The sequence below is a fragment of the Balaenoptera borealis genome, assembly GCF_965194805.1.
Source record: "Balaenoptera borealis genome assembly, chromosome: X".
NCBI lineage: Eukaryota > Metazoa > Chordata > Mammalia > Artiodactyla > Balaenopteridae > Balaenoptera > Balaenoptera borealis.
Window position 1 is genome coordinate 63,050,157 of NC_138881.1, and position 26,716 is coordinate 63,076,872.

Below are 26,716 nucleotides of genomic sequence, written 5' to 3' on the forward strand. Positions count from 1 at the left end.
CAATTGTTTTCCTCACTGTCTTTCACCCTACTCAGACCTCATACAAGCTTTACTCCCTCATTTTCCTATTTTTCATAAGCCCCCAGTTCAAGTAACTATATTTCAAGCAAGATCTCGCATATGTCTGCACATGCATATGCAATTTAATCTTCTTTGCCTTTCAAAATTTACCCAGCTATCTCACAATGACTATCCACCTGCTTTATTCTCTCTCGAAACGTTGCCTATATATGGCCAATAGGTAAAAGATAAATGTTGATGACACATTTAAATTAACAGCAAAAACATACTTTCTAAAATGATATTGGTCAAAATAAAGATAATTTATCAAAAAATCTAAGCCCTTGAAAGTACCCATAAAACCCCTTCAAAATTTCTAGCTATCTCTATCCTTCTCTAATCAAACCATGTTTCCCTTATGCATCAGGATTCAAGGTAAATAATTTTTAAATGTTCACATTCAAACTGAACTTTTATTACTAACATAGCATTGTAAAATTATGAACTATATCAGGCATATAAAAAGCTCAGAAAACAATATAATGAACACAACATGTATTCGCTACCCCACCTAAGAAATAACAGATAAAAAGAAAGCCCCTGACATGCTCCTCTACAATGCCATCTCCTTCCTGTTCCCCAGAGAAGATCAGCATTGATTATTTAAAACATCTTTCATTGCAAAAGCAAAAACAAAAACAACAGTCACATAATGTGTTAACTCCTTTTGAGGGTTAGTCCCACCACTAATTAAAATATTGTTTCTATGGAAAAAAATGTTCTGACTTCTAAACAACAGACTTACAAACACTTCTGAAACACAATATATTTGTAAGTTAGGGATTAACTCTACTTTTACAACTCTGAAGGAAGGGGTTTATGGCAAAACAAACAACAACAACAACAAAAAAACTTAAATGGAGGAGGGCAACAAGGGAAAACAAGATGATTAATTCTTTGAAACTTGATTTGAAAATTAGAGGGTTGGCCTAGATGCTCTCTAAAGTCCCTTTCAACTCTAAAATTCTGTGATTTTTATGGAATAAAGTGAAAATGCTTCAGTTATTACTTGGATTTTAAAAATCTTAATTGAGAAGCTTGTGTTTATTTCTTCAATAAATCTAGCCTCTGAATTTATTTATAACACCATCCCTCCAAAGACACACACAGAAATAAATCATATATTACTGAAAATAACAGACATGACTACTGTTCACAGATACCATACAAATGCAGTATTCTGAAAATGACAATCTGCCAGTCCATTTGAAGAGGCATGTAAGTTAAAACACTGGAGAGTCATGTTTATTTTACCTAAAAAAAGAAGAAATTCTGGAAGAACCTAAAAGTCAAGGATTCTGTGGCATCCAAGCATAATAATGTACGCTCTCATCTAGAACAGAACTATCTGTCCACTAATTAATAAAAATATTAATCCTCGATAGATAATTGCATAGGCACAATATCTTGCTCTGTGTAGACATTCAATTATTATTTACAAAAATTTTATCAGCACTAAAACCATCAATCTAGCAGACAGAACTACCTCCACATAAATGAGACTAAGATTCAAGCATCGGAGGCTAATAAAATCAAAACCTATTCCATTACAATTGCATTTTTCCTTTAAGGTAAAAATTCAATTTTACTAAAAATAATCCTATTAAATAACTCTTTAGTGATTACTAAATATGATTGCATCCTTTTTTAGAATAGTTAGCTTTCATAATACAAGTTATGTTCAGTGTTTATGACACTTGAAGAATTACCTAATAATAAACAGAGATTAAAGAGCAATTTATAAATTGTCAACCCATCAGGGATTTTGGAGTCAATTATATATTCTGCATTCCTGAGGCTTTGGAAACAGAACTAAGTTTACAATTACCCATTCATGATGCATGTAATGCTTAACAGTATCAAACAGTCATGCATGAATATTGTTATCATCTGATCATTATAAACCTAAAACATTTAAAATTAAGCTCTTGATACATTTTTAAAGAGAAACATAATTTAAAATTACATTTAACTTACTTTAAAAGTTTAAAAGTCTGAAATAAATGTTATTTAAACTTGGTTTTCTTCCCAACTTCTTAGAAACTAGCTGTGGGGGGAGGGTATGGAGAAAAGGAGAGGAAGTAAGGGGGGAGGTGGGTGGGGGACCTGAGGGGTAAGAGGAGGAGAGGGAGAGGAGAGAAAATGTTAGACTAACTTCTTAGATTTTGTAATTATATTTCTCAACTGTAAGTTGAAGGATAAAAGGATTTCCTTCATTGTGTTAGATATTCAATAAATGTGTGTTGAATGAATGAATAAATAGCTCAAGGATCTTGGGCAGCTCGCATCACCTAAGTATTCATTCATTAAACCACAAAACCGGGGTTCACAGAGAAGATGGCGGAAGAGTAAGACGCGGAGATCACCTATCTTCCCACAGATACAGTAGAAATACATCTACACGTGGAACTGCTCCTACAGAACACCCACTGAACGCTGGCAGAAAACGACAGACCTCCCAAAAGGCAAGAAACTCCCCACGTACTTGGGTAGGGCAAAAGAAAAAAGAAATAACAGAGACAAAAGAATAGGGACGGGACCTGCACCAGTGGGAGGGAGCCGTGAAGGAGGAAAGATTTCCACGCACTAGGAAGCCCCTTCGCAGGCAGAGACTGCGGGTGGCAGAGGGGGGAAGCTTCGGAGCCACGGAGGAGAGCGCAGCCACAGGGGTGCGGAGGGCAAAGCAGAGAGACTCCCGCACAGAGGCTCAGCGCTGAGCAACACTCACCAGCCCGAGAGGCTTGTCTGCTCACCCACCGGGGCGGGCGGGGCTGGGAGCTGAGGCTCGGGCTTCGGTCGGATCGAAGGGAGAGGACTGGGGTTGGTGGTGTGAACACAGTCTGAAGGGGTTAGTGCACCACAGCTAGCTGGGAGGGAGTCCGGGAAAAAGTCTGCAGCTGCCAAAGAGGCAAGAGACTTTTTCTTGCCTCTTTGTTTCGCACCACGCAAGGAGAGGGGATTCAGAGTGCCGCCTAAACGAACTCCAGAGACGGGCGCGAGCCGTGGTGATCAGCGCGGACCCCAGAGACGGGCATGAGACGCTAAGGCTGCTGCTGCCGCCACCAAAAAGCCTGTGTGCGAGCACAGGTCACTCTCCACACTGCCCCTCCCGGGAGCCGGTGCAGCCCGCCACTGCCAGGGTCCCGTGATGCAGGGACAACATTCCCGGCAGAATGCACGGCGCGCCTCAGGCTGCTGCAATGTCACGACGCCTCTGCCGCCGCAGGCTCGCCCCGCCTCCTCTGTACCCCTCCCTCCCCCCAGCCTGAGTGAGCCAGAGCCCCCGAAGCAGCTGCTCCTTTAACCCCGTTCTGTCTGGGCGGGGAACAGACGCCCTCAGGCGACCTACACGCAGAGGCGGGTCCAAATCCAAAGCTGAACCCCAGGAGCTGTGCGAACAAATAAGAGACAGGGAAATCTCTCCCAGCAGCCTCAGAAGCAGCGGATTAAAACTCCACAAACAACTTGATGTGCCTGCATCTGTTGAATACCTGAATAGACAACGAATCATCCCAAATTCAGGAGGTGGACTTTGGGAGCAGGATATATTAACATTTCCCCTTTTCCTTTTTTTGTGAGTGTATATGTATATGCTTCTGGGTGAGATTTTGTCTGTATAGCTTTGCTTTATAATAGCTTTATTTTACTTCACTATATTATAGCCTCTTTCTTTCTTTCTATTTTTTCTCCGTTTTACTCTGAGCCGTGTGGATGAAAGGCTCTTGGCGCTCCAGCCAGGCATCAGGGCCGTGCCTCTGAGGTGGGAGAGCCAACTTCAGGACACTGGTCCACAAGAGACCTCCCAGCTCCACGTAATACCAAACGGCAAAAATCTCTCAGAGATCTCCATCTCAACATCAATACACAGCTTCACTCAACGACCAGCAAGCTACAGTGCTGGACACCCTATGCCAAACAACTAGCAAGACAGGAACACAGCCCCATCCATTAGCAGAGAGGCTGCCTAAAATCATAATAAGGCCACAGACACCCCAAAATACACCACCAGACGTGGACAGGCCCACCAGAAAGACAAGATCCAGCCTCATCCACCAGAACTCAGGCACTAGTCCCCTGCAACAGGAAGCCTACACAACCCACTGAACCAACCTTAGCCACTGGGGACAGATACCAAAAACAACAGGAACTACGAACCTGCAGCCTGTCAAAAGGAGACCCCAAACACAGTAAGATAAGCAAAATGAGATGACAGAAAAACACACAGCAGATGAAGGAGCAGGGTCAAAACACACCAGACCTAACAAATGAAGAGGAAATAGGCAGTCTACCTGAAAAAGAATTCAGAATAATGATAGTAAGGATGATCCAAAATCTTGGAAATAGAATAGACAAAATGCAAGAAACATTTAACAAGGATGTAGAAGAACTAAAGAGGAACCAAGCAACGATGAAAAACACAATAAATGAAATTAAAAATACTCTAGATGGGGTCAATAGCAGAATAACTGAGGCAGAAGAACGGATAAGTGACCTGGAAGATAAAATAGTGGAAATAGCTACTGCAGAGCAGAATAAAGAACAAAGAATGAAAAGAACTGAGGACAGTCTCAGAGACCTCTGGGACAACATTAAACGCACCAACATTCGAATTATAGGGGTCCCAGAAGAAGAAGAGAAAAAGAAAGGGACTGAGAAAATATTTGAAGAGATTATAGTTGAAAACTTCCCTAATATGGGAAAGGAAATAGTTAATCAAGCCCTGGAAGCACAGAGAGTCCCATACAGGATAAACCCAAGGAGAAACACGCCAAGACACATATTAATCAAACTTTCAAAAATTAAATATAAAGAAAACATATTAAAAGCAGCAAGGGAAAAACAACAGATAACACACAAGGGAATCCCCATAAGGTTAACAGCTGATCTTTCAGCAGAAACTCTGTAAGCCAGAAGGGAGTGGCAGGATATATTTAAAGTGATGAAGGAGAAAAACCTACAACCAAGATGACTCTACCCAGCAAGGATCTCATTCAGATGTGATGGAGAAATTAAAACCTTTACAGATAAGCAAAAGCTGAGAGAGTTCAGCACCACCAAACCAGCTTTACAACAAATGCTAAAGGAACTTCTCTAGGCAAGAAACACAAGAGAAGGAAAACACCTACAATAACAAACCCAAAACATTTAAGAAAATGGGAATAGGAACATACATATCGATAATTACCTTGAATGTAAATGGATTAAATGCTCCCAACAAAAGACACAGACTGGCTGAATGGATACAAAAACAAGACCCATATATATGCTGTCTACAAGAGACCCACTTCAGACCTAGAGACACATACAGACTCAAAGTGAGGGGATGGAAAAAGATATCCCATGCAAATGGAAATCAAAAGAAAGCTGGAGTAGCAATTCTCATATCAGACAAAATAGACTTTAAAATAAAGACTATTACAAGAGACAAACAAGGACACTATATAATGATCAAGGGATCGATCCAAGAGGAAGGTATAACAATTGTAAGTATTTATGCACCCAACATAGGAGCACCTCAATACATAAGGCAAATACTAACAGCCAGAAAAGGGGAAATCGACAGCAACACAATCATAGTAGGGGACTTTAACACCCCACTTTCACCAATGGACAGATCATCCAAAATGAAAATAACTAAGGAAACACAAGCTTTAAATGATACATTAAACAAGATGGACTTAATTGATATTTATAGGACATTCCACCCAAAAACAACAGAATACACATTTTTCTCAAGTGCTCATGGAACATTCTCCAGGATAGATCATATCTTGGGTCACAAATCAAGCCTTGGTAAATTTGAGAAAACTGAAATCGTATCAAGTATCTTTTCTGACCACAACGCTATGAGACTAGATATCAATTACAGGAAAAGATGTGTAAAAAATACAAACACATGGAGGCTACACAATACACTACTTAATAACGAAGTGATCACTGAAGAAATCAAAGGGGAAATCAAAAAATACCTAGAAACAAATGACAATGGAGATACGACGACCCAAAACCAATGGGATGCAGCAAAAGCAGTGCTAAGAAGGAAGTTTATAGCAATACAAGTCTACCTCAAGAACAGGAAACATCTCGAATAAACAACCTAACCTTGCACCTAAAGCAATTAGAGAAAGAAGAACAAAAAAACCCCAAAGCTAGCAGAAGGAAAGAAATCATAAAGATCAGGTCAGAAATAAATGAAAAAAGAATGAAGGAAACAATAGCAAAAATCAATGAAACTAAAAGCTGGTTCTTTGAGAAGATAAACAAAATTGATAAACCATTAGCCAGACTCATCAAGAGAAAAAGGGAGAAGACTCAAATCAATAGAATTAGAAATAAAAAAGGAGAAGTAACCACTGACACTGCAGAAATACAAAGGATCATGAGAGATTACTACAAGCAACTCTATGCCAATAAAATGGACAACTTGGAAGAAATGGACAGATTCTTAGAAATGCACAAACTGCCGAGACTGAACCAGGAAGAAATAGAAAATATGAACAGACCAATCACAAGCACTGAAATTGAAACTGTGATTAAAAATCTTCCAACAAACAAAAGCCCAGGACCAGATGGCTTCACAGGTGAATTCTATCAAACATTTAGAGAAGAGCTAACACCTATCCTTCTCAAACTCTTCCAAAATATTGCAGAGGTAGGAACACTCCCAAACTCATTCTACGAGGCCACCATCACCCTGATACCAAAACCAGACAAAGATGTCACAAAGAAAGAAAACTACAGGCCAATATCACTGATGAACAGACATGCAAAAATCCTCAACAAAATACTGGCAAACAGAATCCAACAGCATATTAAAAGGATCATACACTATGATCAAGTGGGGTTTATCCCAGGAATGCAAGGATTCTTCAATATACGCAAATCAATCAATGTGATACACCATATTAACAAAATGAAGGAGAAAAACCATATGATCATCTCAATAGATGCAGAGAAAGCTTTCGACAAAATTCAACACCCATTTATGATAAAAGCCCTGCAGAAAGTAGGCATAGAGGGAACTTTCCTCAACATAATAAAGGCCATATATGACAAACCCACAGCCAACATTGTCCTCAATGGTGAAAAACTGAAACCATTTCCACTAAGATCAGGAACAAGACAAGGTTGCCCACCCTCACCACTATTATTCAACATAGTTTTGGAAGTGTTAGCCACAGCAATCAGAGAAGACAAAGAAATAAAAGGAATCCAAATCGGAAAACAAGAAGTAAAGCTGTCACTGTTTGCAGATGAAATGATACTATACATAGAGAATTCTAAAGACGCTACCAGAAAACTACTAGAGCTAATCAATGAATTTGGTAAAGTAGCAGGATACAAAATTAATGCACAGAAATCTCTTGCATTTCTATACACTAATGACGAAAAATCTGAAAGTGAAATTAAGAAAACACTCCCGTTTACCATTGCAACAAAAAGAATAAAATATCTAGGAATAAACCTACCTAAGGAGACAAAAGACCTGTATGCAGAAAATTATAAGACACTGGTGAAGGAAATTAAAGATGATACAAACAGATGGAGAGATATACCATGTTCCTGGATTGGAAGAATCAACATTGTGAAAATGACTCTACTACCCAAAGCAATCTACAGATTCAATGCAATCCCTATCAAACTACCACTGGCATTTTTCACAGAACTAGAACAAAAAATTTCACAATTTGTATGGAAACACAAAAGACCCCGAATAGCCAAAGCAATCTTGAGAACGAAAAATGGAGCTGGGGGAATCAGGCTCCCTGACTTCAGACTATATTACAAAGCTACAGTAATCAAGACAGTTTGGTACTGGCACAAAAACAGAAATATAGATCAATGGAACAGGATAGAAAGCCCAGAGATAAACCCACGCACATATGGTCACCTTATCTTTGATAAAGGAGGCAAGCATATACAGTGGAGAAAAGACAACCTCTTCAATAAGTGGTGCTGGGAAAATTGGACAGATACATGTAAAAGTATGAAATTAGAACACTCCCTGACACCATGCACAAAAATAAACTCAAAATGGATTAAAGACCTAAGTGTAAGGCCAGACACTATCAAACTCTTAGAGGAAAACATAGGCAGAACACTCTATGACATACATCACAGCAAGATTCTTTTTGACCCAGCTCCCAGAGAAATGGAAATAAGAACACAAATAAACAAATGGGACCTAATGAAACTTAAAAGCTTTTGCACAGCAAAGGAAACCATAAACAAGACCAAAAGACAACCCTCAGAATGGGAGAAAATATTTGCAAATGAAGCAACTGACAAAGGATTAATCTCCAAGATTTACAAGCAGCTCATGCAGCTCAATAACAAAAAATCAAACAGCCCAATCCAAAAATGGGCAGAAGACCTAAACAGACATTTTTCCAAAGAAGATATACAAATGGCCAACAGACACATGAAAGAATGCTCAACATCATTAATCATTAGAGAAATGCAAATCAAAACTACAATGAGATATCATCTCACACCGGTCAGAATGGCCATCATCAAAAAATCTACAAACAATAAATGCTGGAGAGGGTGTGGAGAAAAGGGAACACTCTTGCACTGTTGGTGGGAATTTAAATTGATACAGCCACTATGGAGAACAGTATGGAGGTTCCTTAAAAAACTAAAAATAGAACTACCATACGACCCAGCAATCCCACTACTGGGCATATACCCTGAGAAAACCATAGTTCAAAAAGAGTCATGTACCAAAATGTTCATTGCAGCTCTATTTACAATAGCCAGGACATGGAAGCAACCTAAATGTCCATCGACAGATGAATGGATAAAGAAGATGTGGCACATATATACAATGGAATATTACTCAGCCATAAAAAGAAATGAGATGGAGGTATTTGTAATGATGTGGATGGAGTTAGAGACTGTCATACAGAGTGAAGTAAGTCAGAAAGAGAAAAACAAATACAGTATGCTAACACATATATACGGAATCTAAGGGAAAAAAAAAAGGCCATGAAGAACCTAGTGGCAAGACGGCAGTAAAGACACAGACCTACTAGAGAATGGACTTGAGGATATGGGGAGGGGGTGGGGTGAGATGTGACAGGGTGAGAGAGTGTCATGGACATATATACACTACCAAATGTAAAATAGATAGCTAGTGGGAAGCAGCCGCATAGCACAGGGAGATCAGCTCGGTGCTTTGTGACCACCTAGAGGGGTGGGATGGGGAGGGTGGGAGGGAGGGAGATGCAAGAGGGAAGAGATATGGGAACATATTGTATATGTATAACTGATTCACTTTGTTATAAAGCAGAAGCTAACACACCATTGTAAGGCAATTATACTTCAATAAAGATGTTTAAAAAAAAAAACCACAAAACCATCAGGTTGAACTACATTGCTACAAAATTTGATGACTCTAGAACAGGGATTAGCAATTTTTTTTCTCTAAAGGGCCAGAAAGCAAATATTTTAGAGTTTGCAGGCATATAACCTGTGTCACAACTACTCAACTCTGTCACTGTGGCACAAAAACAGCTGTGGCTGTTTTTGTGCCACACAAATGAATGAGTGTGGCTGTGCTCAAATAAAACTTTATTTACAGACACTGAAATTTGAATTTCATATTGTCATCTGTCACAAAAAATTATTCTTCTTTTGATTGTTTTCCCAACCATTAACAAATGTAAAAAAAATTCTTAGCACAGAGGCCTCGCAAACATTAGGTGGCATACTGAATTTGGCTCAATGGCCATAGACTGCTGATTCCTGCTCTAGATGATTTCTAAAATTCCCTACAGCCACCTCCTGCTCTGGATGATTTCTAAAATCCCTACAGCCTCTAAGGATTCTGAGAACGCCATAGCAAAACAAAAGAAAACACCTCCACAAAAAAATCACCACCACCACCATCACAGAAAATCAACTCATGAACAAAAATTATCCACAGAATTCCCCTCTTCCTCAACCAGTTTTCCTTTTATCTACCAAATTTTTACATCTCTGAGGGCATAACACCAGCAGCAAGGCCTATTTAGCAGTTTGTGCAAAAACTCTTCATAGTTTTTATGTTTGTTTAGGCAACTTCTGTGAAGAAAGTTTAGACCTTGTTCCCCATTCATATAAGAAACTCATTCATTATCACATTTTTGTCATCATGAAACCTGTTCTCTGCTTCATATGTTTCATCTAAGTGGTGTGAAATTCCATGCTGTTTGCTAATAAAGTAACAAAGAATTACAAGGCATTTGCCAAATTCAGAGCAATAAAAACTAATGACTGAATGTTAAAAAGTATTTAAAAAAAAGAAAGAAAAACAACAACAACAACAACAAAAACCTTCAGAACCAATTCATTTTAAATCATGAAATTAGGGGGAAAACGCATAAAGAGAACCTTATCACACTAAGAGTAATTCACCAAGGGCGTATTTTAGACACATTTAATAGTGAATTATTTCACCGGGCTCGTTCATTAGAACTTTAGGAAATTGGTATGAATCTCTCAGCGCTTCTAAGATTCCTAGCCCTATTGTGTTTGTGCACAGAATGGAGACATTACCATACATTTCACACTGCAGCTGGAATGCTGAGATAATGCAAAAGAAGTTGAGAAAGTGGAATTGGACCTATTTTTTTGCTACTTTACAGTTGCAACTTTCAGTCTTTATGTTTACTAATATGGATGTGGAAGAAAACTCTCAAGCACATTTCTTAACTTTAAGTTCCATAGCTGGACCATTTGAATCAGTAGCAGATCTGCCACTTTGTTTAGTTATACTTTTCTGTAAATGCTCTCATTTATGTTTGTTGCCTTTTACAGATGTATCAGATTGCCACTGATGAGCAAATTACCTGGAAAATTACCCTAAACTCATACAAGATAGGATTTTCATTTACTCGGGTCATTCTGCAAGGCTCACCTATGCAGGTCATATCCAAAATACTTTAGCTTTCTTTATATGCACTCCAACAAAATCTAATAACAGGCAGTCTTTTGGTAGGAAATATGTGACATAATCTTTGCTTATTAACACAGGTACATACTAAAAGTACTGATATAAACATAAACTCAACTCCAGGGCTTACAAATGATACCTAATGAGTTCCTGCTGAGCACTAGATGGAAAAGGTATTTTGAAGAAGGTATTTGGTTTTGTGCATTTTAAATTCCTTTTGGCTTATCCATAGTCTCTTTCTAGCATGCTAAAAGTTAATTTCTGCTGCAGAGGTAGGTAAACACGCACATTTCAGGCTGATAGCAATGTGCCACTCCCCTCAACATGGGTAACTCCTCTTTATCTCTTTGCTACCTCCTTTTGCTCTCTTCTTATGTGTTCGTAGATTTCTCTTTCTCTTCTGCCTTTTTTTTTTGTTAGTTTAGTACTGCTAATGGCACTCAAACCTGAGAAGGCTGCTAACCTCTACTCATTATCTCCTCATGGTCTTATTGAACAGAGACAAGATATAGAACACAAATGTGTATTTCTGGTAACACAATTATTGTCCAAAACAATTGACTTAGTTTCTCAAATGAAAACAAAAGGAAACTTTTCAAAAGATATTGCACCCCTTCAAAAGTATATACACAAAAATGTCTTAATTTTGCTGCCTCTCATTTATCTATTTGAGCCCTGAAAACATGTCAAGAGTTTTTTCTAAAAATATCCACTCTTCTTTTCAATTGCACTTTGAAAATTCATAAGGTGACCATAATTCATACAATGACTAGAACAGTTGTTTTCAAATAGTGCTGGGAAGAAACTTGACAGCTCTCTTAGAAGCATTTTATGAGCAGTATATTTTTCTAAATGCCTTCAAGAGAAGCACCTAGAGCCATAAAGTCACTCTAAGAATGTTTCAAGAGTAAACAAACCTTGCTCTAAATTGCCATATCAACCTTCTTAGATTGGATACACTGTTGCAATATAAAAAGGTTTTTAACTTACATAGTGCACACAACAAAAAATTTAAATAAGTGTTCCTCACGTTTTAGGAGTTTATAGTCTAAAGCTAACAGATGCAGGCATGAATATGACAGCAAGGCAAATGCAATGGTAAGATATATCTTGACGGCCTTCCTACCATCATCCACCCAAAAATACCATTCAATTTTAGTTCATCCCTGGAGATGCTTAGCCCAGAACAGAACAGCAGATTCACTGAAGGCCAGGGTAGTTAGTATCAATATTTTATCCACTTTTCATATTTTAATTTGGATCTTAGTTTGCTAAGGTATTTTTGCATTATGATGCAACATGGATTAGAAGCAGCTATACTATAATCATTTTTAGGAAGAACCACAACAGTTATCATTCACTAAGCAATCATTATTTGGCTGGCCTTCTGCCCAACACTACATTATCTTATTTCATTCTCACTACAATCCTACAAGGTATCTACTATTATTATTATTCCCATTTTACAAACTAGATACTGAGGCTCAGAGAGGATGCCTTGCTCAAGTTCATACAGCTAGTAAATGGCGGAATGGAGATGGACATTTCTAACATTATCAATACTAACAATACCAACAATGTCACTGGACCTAGTGATTTTACTCTTCCTGATTGATAACCTTGAAATGCCTAGGTTAATTTTTCTGTTATTAACAAGGAAAACGTGGTGTTGTTTGGTTTTTTTTGGTAAAAATATCAATGCAATTGTGACGTTAAATACAAAGAGTGACATCACCAAAAGCAGCAGAGTATGAAACTTCAAAAAAGTGTACCTTCACTAAAACAATGATTAAGCTGTCAAAAACTGACAGAAACAATTTTTAGAACTCCGGAATTTAATTTAAAAAACACATATAACAACCAGGGAGTACATAAAGAGGAAAGAAATTGCTAAATTTCAACAGAGAGCATTACCACATTTGTGCATACTCACCTATCATATCCCATTCCCCAGATCAGAGGTAGCTAAGGGGATGGATGGTATCTCTCATTCCTGGTATGGCTGGCTGCTATCAGAGAGGGAAATGTAAGCCTTGTTCTCAAAGAATTGTGATTGTGTCTTCTGACTTGTCTGGCAGCTTCCTGAACACCTGGCTGAGGGGCTAACCTTCTTTTGCACCTTTCAGAGCTCTCTTCAGGCTGGAGCTGTGTTCGGTGTTGTTCGTTGGAAGTATATAAAGTACATAAAGTATATAAAGTACATACACTACCTGCACATGCCTGGAGCAACAGATAATGGGGCAAGCAGGAGACAGAATAAAAGTCTAACGGTATGGAGGTTCCTTAAAAAACTAAAAATAGAACTACCATATGACCCAAAAATCCCACTACTGGGCATATACCCTGAGAAAACCATAATTCAAAAAGAGTCATGGAGAGAGGGGCAAGATGGCGGAAGAGTAAGATGCGGAGATCACTTTCCTTCCCCCAGATACAGTAGAAATACATCTACACGTGGAACTGCTCCTACAGAACACCCACTGAACGCTGGCAGAAAACGACAGACCTCCCAAAAGGCAAGAAACTCCCCACGTACTTGGGTAGGGCAAAAGAAAAAAGAAATAACAGAGACAAAAGAATAGGGACGGGACCTGCACCAGTGGGAGGGAGCTGCGAAGGAGGAAAGGTTTCCACACACTAGGAAGCCCCTTCGTGGGCAGAGACTGTGGGTGGCAGAGGGGGGAAGCTTCGGAGCCACGGAGGAGAGCGCAGCCACAGGGGTGCGGAGGGCAAAGCGGAGAGATTTCCCCACGGAGGATCGGTGCTGAGTAGCACTCACCAGCCCAAGAGGCTTGTCTGCTCCACCGCTGGGGCGGGCGGGGCTGGGAGCTGAGGCTCGGGCTTCGGTGTTCGCCTGGAGGGAGTCCGGGAAAAAGTCTGCAGCTGCCGAAGAGGCAAGAGACTTTTTCTTGCCTCTTTGTTTCGCGGCGCGCAAGGAGAGAGGATTCAGAGCGCCGCCTAAATGAACTCCAGAGACGGGCGCGAGCCGCGGCTATCAGCGCGGACCCCACAGACGGACGTGAGCCACGGCTATCAGCACAGATCCCACAGCAACAGGGGCGCAGAGGGAAAAACGGAGAGATTCCCGCACAGAGGCTCAGCGCCGAGCAGTGCTCACCAGCCCGAGAGGCTTGTCTGCTCACCCGCCAGGGCGGGCGGGGGCTGGGAGCTGAGGCTCGGGCTTCGGTGCTAGCCGGGAGGGAGTCCGGGAAGAGGTCTGCAGCTGCCGAAGAGGTAAGAGACTTTTCCTTGCCTCTTTGTTTTGCGGCGCGCAAGGAGAGGGGATTCAGAGCGCCGCCTAAACGAGCTCCAGAGGCAGGCGCGAGCCGCGGCTAACAGCACGGACCCCAGAGACGGGCGTGAGCCGCGGTTATCAGCGCGGACCCCAGAGACAGGCAGGAGATGCTAAGGCTGCTGCTGCCACCACCAAGAAGCCTGTGTGCGAGCAGAGCACAGGTCACTCTCCACGCTGCCCCTCCCGGGAGCCTGTGCAGCCCACCACTGCCAGGATCCCGTGATCCAGGGACAACTTCCCCGGGAGAATGCACGGCGCGCCTCAGGCTGCTGCAACATCACGCCAGCCTCTGCTGCCGCATGCTCGCCCCGCCTCCTCCGTACCGCTCCCTCCCCCCCGGACTGAGTGAGCCAGAGCCCCCGAAGCAGCTGCTCTTTAACCCCGTCCTGTCTGGGCGGGGAACAGACGCCCTCAGGCGACCTACACGCAGAGGCGGGTCCAAATCCAAAGCTGAACTCCAGGAGCTGTACGAACAAAGAAGAGAAAGGGAAGTCTCTCCCAGCAGCCTCAGAAGCAGCAGATTAAAGCTCCACAAACAACTTGATGTGCCTGCATCTGTTGAATACCTGAATAGACAACGAATCATCCCAAATTCAAGAGGTGGACTTTGGGAGCAGAACATATTAATTTTTCCCCTTTTCCTTTTTTTGTGAGTGTATATGTGTATGCTTCTGGGTGAGATTTTGTCAGTATAGCTTTGCTTTCACCATTAGTCCTAGGGTTAGGTACGTCCGTGTTTTTTCTGTTTTGTTTTTTTTTTGTTTATTTTTGTTTTTTTACTAAAAAAATTTTTTTTTTCCTAATAAATGTTTTCTTAATAATTTTTTCCTTATTTTCTATTTTTAGAAATTAAAAAAATTTTTTAATAAGTTTTTTCATATTTTTTCTTTCAAAAAATTAAACATTTTTTTCTTAATAATTTTTTTCTTATTTTTTACTACAAAAAATTAATAAATCTATTTTTAAAAATTAAAAAAAATTTTTTTCTGAATACATTTATTCTTAATAATTTTTTTCTTATTTTTTATTATAATAGTTTTATTTTATTTTATTTTATCCTCTTTCTTTCTTTCTTTCTTTCTATTTTTTTCTCCCTTTTATTCTGAGGCATGTGGACGAAAGGCTCTTGGTGCTCCAGCCAGGCATCAGGGCTGTGCCTCTGAGGTGGGAGAGCCAACTTCAGGACACTGGTCCACAAGAGACCTCCCAGCTCCACGTAACACCAAACAGCGAAAATCTCTCAGAGATCTCCATCTCAACATCAATACACAGCTTCACTCAACGACCAGCAAGCTACAGTGCTGGACACCCTATGCCAAACAACTAGCAAGACATGAATACAGTCTCATCCATTAGCAGAGAGGCTGCCTAAAATCATAATAAGGCCACAGACACCCCAAAACACACCACCAGACGTGGACGTGCCCTCCAGAAAGACAAGATCCAACCTCATCCACCAGAACACAGGCACTACTCCCCTCCACCAGGAAGCCTACACAACCCACTGAACCAACCTTAGCCACTGGGGACAGATACCAAAAACAACAGGAACTACGAACCTGCAGCCTGTGAAAAGGAGACCCCAAACACAGTAAGGTAAGCAAAATGAGAAGACAAAAAACCACACAGCAGGTGAAGGAGCAGGATCAAAACACACCAGACCTAACAAATGAAGAGGAAATAGGCAGTCTACCTGAAAAAGAATTCAGAATAATGATAGTAAAGATGACCCAAAATCTTGGAAATAGAATAGACAAAATGCAAGAAACATTTAACAAGGATGTAGAAGAACTAAAGAGAAACCAAGCAACGATGAAAAACACAATAAATGAAATTAAAAATACTCTAGACGGGATCAATAGCAGAATAACTGAGGCAGAAGAACGGATAAGTGACCTGGAAGATAAAATAGTGGAAATAACTACTGCAGAGCAGAATAAAGAAAAAAGAATGAAAAGAACTGAGGACAGTCTCAGAGACCTCTGGGACAACATTAAACGCACCAACATTCGAATTATAGGGGTCCCAGAAGAAGAAGAGAAAAAGAAAGGGACTGAGAAAATATTTGAAGAGATTATAGTTGAAAACTTCCCTAATATGGGAAAGGAAATAGTTAATCAAGTCCTGGAAGCACAGAGAGTCCCATACAGGATAAACCCAAGGAGAAACACGCCAAGACACATATTAATCAAACTTTCAAAAATTAAATATAAAGAAAACATATTAAAAGCAGCAAGGGAAAAACAACAAATAACACACAAGGGAATCCCCATAAGGTTAACAGCTGATCTTTCAGCAGAAACTCTGCAAGCCAGAAGGGAGTGGCAGGATATACTTAAAGTCATGAAGGAGAAAAACCTACAACCAAGGTTACTCTACCCAGCAAGGATCTCATTCAGATTTGATGGAGAAATTAAAACCTTTACAGACAAGCAAAAGCTGAGAGAGTTCAGCACCACCAAACCAGCTTTACAACAAATGCTAAAGGAACTGCTCTAGGCAAGAAACACAAGAGAAGGAAAACACCTACAATAACAAACATAAACTATTTAAGAAAATGGGAATAGGAACATACATATCGATAATTACCTTAAATGTAAAAGGATTAAATGTTCCCACCAAAAGACACAGACTGGCTGAATGGATACAAAAGCAAGAACCATATATATGCTGTCTACAAGAGACCCACTTCAGACCTAGAGACACATACAGAGTGAAAGTGAAGGGATGGAAAAAGATATTCCATGCAAATGGAAATCAAAAGAAAGCTGGAGTAGCAATTCTCATATTAGACAAAAGAGACTTTAAAATAAAGATTATTACAAGAGACAAACAAGGACACTATATAATGATCAAGGGATCGATCCAAGAAGAAGATATAACAATTGTAAATATTTATGCACCCAACATAGGAGCACCTCAATACATAAGGCAAATACTAACAGCCAGAAAAGGGGAAATCGACAGTAACACAATCATAGTAGGGGACTTTAACACCCCACTTTCACCAATGGACAGATCATCCAAAATGAAAATAAATAAGGAAACACAAGCTTTAAATGATACATTAAACAAGATGGACTTAGTTGATATTTATAGGACATTCCACCCAAAAACAACAGAATACACATTTTTCTCAAGTGCTCATGGAACATTCTCCAGGATAGATCATATCTTGGGTCACATATCAAGCCTTGGTAAATTTAAGAAAATTGAAATCATATCAAGTATCTTTTCTGACCACAGTGCTATGAGACTAGATATCAATTACAGGAAAAGGTCTGTAAAAAATACAAACACATGGAGGCTACACAATACACTACTTAATAACGAAGTGATCACTGAAGAAATCAAAGGGGAAATCAAAAAATACCTAGAAACAAATGACAATGGAGACACGACGACCCAAAACCTATGGGATGCAGCAAAAGCTAAGAGTGAAGTTTATAGAAATACAAGCCTACATCAAGAAACAGGAAACATCTCGAATAAACAACCTGACCTTGCACCTAGAGCAATTAGAGAAAGAAGAGCAAAAAAACCCCAGAGGTAGCAGAAGGAAAGAAATCATAAAGATCAGATCAGAAATACATGAAAAAGAAATGAAGGAAACAATAGCAAAAATCAATGAAACGAAAAGCTGGTTCTTTGAGAAGATAAACAAAATTGATAAACCATTAGCCAGACTCATCAAGAGAAAAAGGGAGAAGACTCAAATCAATAGAATTAGAAATGAAAAAGGAGAAGTAACCACTGACACTGCAGAAATACAAACGATCATGAGAGTTTACTACAAGCAACTCTATGCCAATAAAATGGACAACTTGGAAGAAATGGACAGATTCTTAGAAATGCACAACCTACCGAGACTGAACCAGGAAGAAATAGAAAATATGAACAGACCAATCACAAGCACTGAAATTGAAACTGTGATTAAAAATCTTCCAACAAACAAAAGCCCAGGACCAGATGGCTTCACAGGCGAATTCTATCAAACATTTAGAGAAGAGCTAACACCTATCCTTCTCAAACTCTTCCAAAATATTGCAGAGGTAGGAACACTTCCCAACTCATTCTACGAGGCCACCATCACCCTGATACCAAAACCAGACAAAGATGTCACAAAGAAAGAAAACTACAGGCCAATATCACTGATGAACACAGATGCAAAAATCCTCAACAAAATACTAGCAAAAAGAATCCAACAGCACATTAAAAGGATTATACACCATGATCAAGTGGGGTTTATTCCAGGAATGCAAGGTTCTTCAATATACGCAAATCAATCAACGTGATACATCATATTAACAAATTGAAGGAGAAAAACCATATGATCATCTCAATAGATGCAGAGAAAGCTTTCGACAAAATTCAACACCCATTTATGATAAAAGCTCTACAGAAAGTAGGCATAGAGGGAACTTTCCTCAACATAATAAAGGCCATATATGACAAACCCACAGGCAACATCGTCCTCAATGGTGAAAAACTGAAACCATTTTCATTAAGATCAGGAACAAGACAAGGTTGCCCACTCTCACCACTATTATTCAACATAGTTTTGGAAGTGTTAGCCACAGCAATCAGAGAAGACAAAGAAATAAAAGGAACCCAAATTGGAAAAGAAGTAAAGCAGTCACTGTTTACAGATGACATAACACTATACATAGAGAATCATAAAGATCTACCAGAAAACTACTAGAGCTAATCAATGAATTTGGTAAAGTAGCAGGATACAAAATTAATGCACAGAAATCTCTTGCATTTCTATACACTAATGACGAAAAATCTGAAAGTGAAATTAAGAAAACACTCCCGTTTACCATTGCAACAAAAAGAATAAAATATCTAGGAATAAACCTACCTAAGGAGACAAAAGACCTGTATGCAGAAAATTATAGGACACTGAGGAAAGAAATTAAAGATGATACAAATAGATGGAGAGATATACCATGTTCTTGGATTGGAAGAATCAACATTGTGAAAATGACTCTACTACCCAAAGCAATCTACAGATTCAATGCAATCCCTATCAAACTACCACAGGCATTTTTCACAGAACTAGAACAAAAAATTTCACAATTTGTATGGAAACACAAAAGACCCCGAATAGCCAAAGCAATCTTGAGAACGAAAAATGGAGCTGGAGGAATCAGGCTCCCTGACTTCAGACTATATTATAAAGCTACAGTAATCAAAACATTTTGGTACTGGCACAAAAAAAGAAATATAGATCAATGGAACAGGATAGAAAGCCCAGAGATAAACCCATGCACATATGGTCACCTTATCTTTGATAAAGGAGGCAAGAATATACAGTGGAGAAAAGACAGTCTCTTCAATAAGTGGTGCTGGGAAAATTAGACAGGTACATGTAAAAGTATGAAATTAGAACACTCCCTGACACCATACACAAAAATAAACTCAAAATGGATTAAAGACCTAAGTGTAAGGCCAGACACTATCAAACTCTTAGAGGAAAACATAGGCAGAACACTCTATGACATAAATCACAGCAAGATCCTTTTTGACCCAGCTCCCAGAGAAATGGAAATAAGAACACAAATAAACAAATGGGACCTAATGAAACTTAAAAGCTTTTGCACAGCAAAGGAAACCATAAACAAGACCAAAAGACAACCCTCAGAATGGGAGAAAATATTTGCAAATGAAGCAACTGACAAAGGATTAATCTCCAAGATTTACAAGCAGCTCATGCAGCTCAATAACAAAAAAACGAACAACCCAATCCAAAAATGGGCAGAAGACCTAAATAGACATTTCTCCAAAGAAGATATACAGATGGCCAACAGACACATGAAAGAATGCTCAACATCATTAATCATTAGAGAAATGCAAATCAAAACTACAATGAGGTATCATCTCACACCGGTCAGAATGGCCATCATCAAAAAATCTACAAACAATAAATGCTGGAGAGGGTGTGGAGAAAAGGGAACACTCTTGCACTGTTGGTGGGAATGTAAATTGATACAGCCACTATGGAGAACAGTATGGAGGTTCCTTACAAAACTAAAAATAGAACTATCATACGACCCAGCAATCCCACTACTGGGCATATACCCTGAGAAAACCATAATTCAAAAAGAGTCATGTACCAAAATGTTCATTGCAGCTCTATTTACAATAGCCAGGACATGGAAGCAACCTAAGTGTCCATCATTGGATGAATGGATAAAGAAGACGTGGCACATATATACAATGGAATATTACTCAGCCATAAAAAGAAATGAAATGGAGGTATTTGTAATGAGGTGGATGGAGTTAGAATCTGTCATACAGAGTGAAGTAAGTCAGAAAGAGAAAAACAAATACAGTATGCTAACACATATATATGGAATCTAAGGGAAAAAAAAAGGCCATGAAGAACCTATTGGCAAGATGGGAATAAAGACACATACCTACTAAAGAATGGACTTGAGGATATGGGGAGGGGGAGGGGTGAGATGTGACAGGATGAGAGAGTATCATGGACATATATACACTACCAAATGTAAAACAGATAGCTAGTGGGAAGCAGCCGCATAGCACAGGGAGATCAGCACGGTGCTTTGTGACCGCATGGCGGGGTGGGATGGGGAGGGTGGGAGGGAGGGAGATGCAGGAGGGAGGAGATATGGGAACGTGTGTATATCTGTAGCTGATTCACTTTGTTATAAAGCAGAAACTAACACACCATTGTGAAGCAATTATACTTCAATAAAGATGTTACAAAAAAAAAAAAACAAGAATTGCAGAAAAGTACAACAATAAAAAAAAAAAGAGTCATGTACCACAATGCTCATTGCAGCACTATTTATAATAGCCAGGATATGGTAGCAACCTAAGTGTCCATCGACAGATGAATGGATAAAAAGATGTAGCACATATATACAATGGAATATTACTCAGCCATAAGAAGAAATGAAATTGAGTTATGTGCAGTGAGGTGGATGGACCTAGAGACTGTCACACAGAGTGAAGTAAGTCAGAAAGAGAAAAACAAATACTGTATGCTAACACACGTATATGGAATCTAAAAAAAAAAAGGTTCTGAAGAACCTAGGGGCAGGGCAGGAATAAAGACACAGATGTAGATAATGGACTTGAGGATACGGGGTGGGGGAAGGGTAAGCTGGGACAAAGTGAGACAGTGGCATGGACATATATACACTACCAAATGTAAAATAGATAGCTAGTGGGAAAAAGCCGAGTGGCACAGGGCGATCAACTCAGTTCTTTGTGTCCACCTAGAGGGGTGGGATAGGGAGGGTGGGAAGGAGATGCAAGAGGGAGGAGAAATGGGGTTAAATGTATATGCATAGCTGATTTACTGTGTTATACAGCAGAAACTACCACACCATTGTAAAGCAATTATACTCCTATAAAGATGTTAAAAAAAAAAGAATAAAAGTCTAGGAAGGAAGAGTCTGGGGCAGGAGGTACATGGTAGAATAAGGATTTTAAAAAGAGTAGCAATATCATATTTTTAAAGTAACAAAAGATAAATAAACACAAAAGTATATTAACATCTATTTAACATGATGCTAAGAAAAAAATAAAATGTTCAGAAAAAAATATTTACAAAAATAAGAGGTTAAATACACCAATATTAAAGATGAAAGATCTCATATTACAAGAGTACACAGAGTGCCAAAAAGAAAAATAAAAAATTATCATATAGGCACATTCACTGTCAAACTTAGGAATATCAAAGTAAAAGGACATATTCTAAAAGAATCCAAATAATCCCAAATAACATAAAGCAAAAAGAATCAGGGAGGAGCTTCAAGATGGCGGAAGAGTAAGACGTGGACATCACCTTCCTCCCCACAAATACATCAGAAATACATCTACACATGGAACAACTCTTACAGAACACCTACTGAACGCTGGCAGAAGACCTCAGACCTCCCAAAAGGCAAGAAACTCCCCACGTACCTGGGTAGGGCAAAAGAAAAAAGAAAACACAGAGACAAAAGAATAGGGACGGAACCTGCGCCAGTGGGAGGGAGCTGTGAAGGAGGAAAGATTTCCACACACTAGGAAGCCCCTTCGTGGGCGGAGACTGCAGGTGGCGGAGGGGGGAAGCTTTGGAGTCACGGAGGAGAGCGCAGCAACAGGGGTGTGGAGGGCAAAGCAGAGAGATTCCCGCAGAGGATCAGTGCCGATGAGCATTCACCAGCCCAAAAGGCTTGTCTGCTCACCCACCGGGGTGGGCGGGGGCTGGGAGCTGAGGCTCAGGCTTCGCTCAGACCCCAGGGAGAGGACTGGGGTTGGCTGTGTGAACACAGCCTGAAGGGGGCTAGTACACCACAGCTAGCCAAGAGGGATTCCGGGAAAAAATCTGGAGCTGCCTAAGACACACAAGACTTTTTCATGCCTCTTTGTTTCCTGGTGGGCAAGGAGAGGGGATTAAGAGCACTGCTTAAAGGAACTCCAGAGACAGGTGGGAGCCGGGGCTATCAGCGGGGACCCCAGAGACAGGCATGAGACGCTAAGGCTGCTGCTGCCGCCACCAAGAAGCCTGTGTGCAAGCACAGGTCACTATCCACACCTCCCCTCCTGGGAGCCTGTGCAGCCCGCCACTGCCAGGGTCCCGGGATCCAGGGACAACTTCCCTGGGAGAACGCACGGCGCGCCTCAGGCTGGTGCAACGTCATGACGACCTCTGCCGCCACAGGATCGCCCCGCATCCGTACCCCTCCCTCCCCCTGGCCTGAGTGAGCCAGAGCCCCCGAATCAGCTGCTTCTTTAACCCCGTCCTGTCTGAGCAAAGAACAGAGGCCCTCAGGTGACCTACACGCAGAGGCGGATCCGAATCCAAAGCTGAACCCCAGGAGCTGTGCGAACAAAGAAGAGAAAGGGAAATTTCTCCCAGCAGCATCAGGAGCAGCGGATTAAATCTCCACAATCAACCTGATGTACCCTGCATCTGTCGAATACCTGAATAGACAATGAATCACCAAATTGAGGAGGTGGAGTTTGGGAGCAACGATATATATATTTTTTTCCCTTTTTCTTTTTTTGTGAGTATGTATGTGTATGGTTCTGTGTGTGATTTTGTCTGAATAGCTTTGCTTTTACAATTTGTCCTAGTGTTCTGTCTGTCCTTTTTTTTTTTACTTAAAAAATTTTTTTCCTAATAATTATTTTTTATTTTAATAACGTTATTTTATTTTACTTTATTTTATCTTATTTTCTTCTTTCTTTTTTTCCTCCCTTTTATTCTGAGCCGTGTGGAGGACAGGTTCTTGGTGCTCCAGCCAGGCGTCAGGGCTGTGCCTCTGAGGTGGGAGAGCCAATATCAGGACACTGGTCAACAAGAGACCTCCCACCTCCACGTAATATCAAACGGCAAAAAACTCCCAGAGATCTCCATCGCAATGCCAAGACCCAGCTCCACTCAACGACCAGCAAACTACAGTGCTGGACACCCTATGCCAAACAACTAGCAAGACAGGAACACAACCCCATCCATTAGCACAGAGGCTGCCTAAAATCATAATAAGGCCACAGACACCCCAAAACACACCACCAAACATGGACCTGCCCACCAGAAAGACAAGATCCAGCCTCATCCACCAGAACACAGGCACTACTCCCCTCCACCAGGAAGCCTACACAACCCACTGAACCAACCTTAGCCACTGGGGACAGACACCAAAAACAACGGGAACTACGAACGTGCAGCCTGTGAAAACGAGACCCCAAACACAGTAAGTTAAGCGAAATGAGAAGACAAAAAAAACACACAGCAGATGAAGGAGCAAGGCAAAAACCCACCAGACCTAACAAATGAAGAGGAAATAGGCAGGCTACCTGAAAAACAATTCAGGATAATGATAGTAAAGATGATCCAAAATTATGGAAATAGAATGGAGAAAATACAGGAAACGTTTAACAAGGACCTAGAAGAATGAAAGAGGAAACAAACAATGATGAACAACACAATAAATGAAATTACAAATTCTCTAGAAGGGATCGATAGCCGAATAACTGAGGCAGAAGAACAGATAAGTCACCTGGAAGAAAAAATACTGGAAATAACTACTGCAGAGCAGAATAAAGAAAAAAGAATGAAAAGAACTGAGGACAGTCTCAGAGACCTCTGGGACAATATTAAATGCACCAACATTCAAATTATAGGGGTCCCAGAAGAAGAAGAGAAAAAGAAAGGGACTGAGATAATATTTGAAGAGATTATAGTTGAAACTTCCCTAATATGGGAAAAGAAATCATTAATCAAGTCCAGGAAGCAAAGAGAGTCCAATAAAGGATATATCCAAGGAGAAACACGCAAAGACACATATTAATCAAATTATCAAAAATTAAATACAAAGAACAAATATTAAAAGCAACAAGGGAAAAACAACAAATAACACACAAGGGAATCCCCATAAGGTTAACAGCTGATCTTTCAGCAGAAACTCTGCAAGCCAGAAGGGAGTGGCAGGACATATTTAAAGTGATGAAGGAGAAAAATCTACAAGCAGGATTACTCTACCCAGCAAGGATCTCATTCAGATTTGACAGAGAAATTAAAACCTTTACAGACAAGCAAAAGCTAAAAGAATTCAGCACCACCAAACCAGCTTTACAACAAATGCTAAAGGAACTTCTCTAGGCAGGAAACACAAGAGAAGGAAAATACCTACAATAACAAACCCAAAACAATTAAGAAAATGGTAATAGGAACATACATATCGATAATTACCTTAAATGTAAATGGATTAAATGCTCCCACCAAAAGACATAAACTGGCTGAATGGATACAAAAACAAAACCTGTATATATGCTGTCTACAAGAGACCCACTTCAGACCTAGGAACACACACAGACTGAAAGTGAGGGGATGGAAAAAGATATCCCATGCAAATGGAAATCAAAAGAAAGCTGGAGTAGCAATTCTCATATCAGACAAAACAGACTTTAAAACAAAGACTGTTACAAGAGACAAAGAAGGACACTACATAATGATCAAGGGGTCGATCCAAGAAGAAGATATAACAATTGTAAATATTTATGCACCCAACATAGGAGCACCTCAATACAAAGGGCAAATACTAACAGCCATAAAAGGGGAAATCGACAGTAACACTATCATAGTAGGGGACTTTAACAACCTACTTTCACCAATGGACAGATCAACCAAAATGAAAATCAATAAGGAAACAAGCTTTAAATGATACATTAAACAACATGGGCTTAATTGATATTTATAGGACATTCCATCCAAAAACAACAGAATACACTTTCTTCTCAAGTGCTCATGGAACATTCTACAGGATAGATCATATCTTGGGTCACAAATCAAGTCTTGGTAAATTTAAGAAAACTGAAATCATATCAAGTATCTTTTCCGACCACAACACTATGAGACTAGATATCAATTACAGCAAAAAATCTATAAGAAATACAAACACATGGAGGCTAAACAACACACTACTTAACAACCAAAATATCACTGAAGAAATCAAAGAGGAAATCAAAAAATACCTAGAAACAAATGACAATGAAAACACGATGACCCAAAACCTATGGGATGCAGTAAAAGCAGTTCTAATTGGGAAGATTATAGCAATACAATCCTACCTTAAGAAACAAGAAACATCTCAAATAAACAACATAACTTTACACCTAAAGCAATTAGAGAAAGAAGAAAAAAAATCCCAAAGGTAGCAGAAGGAAAGAAATCATAAAGATCAGAACAGAAATAAATGAAAAAGAAATGAAGAAAACAGTACCAAAGAGCAAAAAAACTAAAAGCTGGTTCTTTGAGGAGATAAACAAAATTGATAAACCATTAGCCAGACTCATCAAGAAAAAAAAGGAGAAGACTCAAACCAGTAGAATTAGAAACGAAAAAGGAGAAGTAACAACTGACACTGCAGAAATACAAAGGATCATGAGAGATTACTACAAGCAACTCTATGCCAATACAATGGACAACCTGGAAGAAATAGACAAATTCTAAGAAATGCACAACCTTATGAGACTGAACCAGGAAGAAACAGAAAATACGAACAGACCAATCACAAGTAATAAAGTTGAAACCGTGATTAAAAATCTTCCAACAAACAAAAGTGCAGGACCAGATGGCTTCACAGGTGAATTCTATCAAACATTAGGGAAGAGCTAACACCCATCCTTCTACAATTCTTCCAAAAAACTGCAGAGGAAGGAACACTCCCACACTCATTCTATGAGGCCACCATCACCCTGATACCAAAACCAGACAAAGATACTACAAAAAAAGAAAATTACAGACCAATATCACTGATGAATATAGATGCAAAAATCCTCAACAAAATACTAGCAAACAGAATACAACAGCACATTAAAAGGATCATACACCACGATCAAGTGGGATTTATCCCAGGAATGCAAGGATTCTTCAATATACGCAAATCAAACAATGTGAT

At 39.8% G+C, this 26,716-nt stretch overlaps 1 protein-coding gene across 3 annotated transcripts in view; it reads right to left on the reverse strand.

Annotated features, from left to right (window-relative positions):
• The window catches only part of ABCB7 (ATP binding cassette subfamily B member 7), a 150,661-nt gene that overhangs the window by 77,716 nt on the left and 46,229 nt on the right, over nt 1-26,716 (reverse strand). The window lies entirely within an intron of this gene.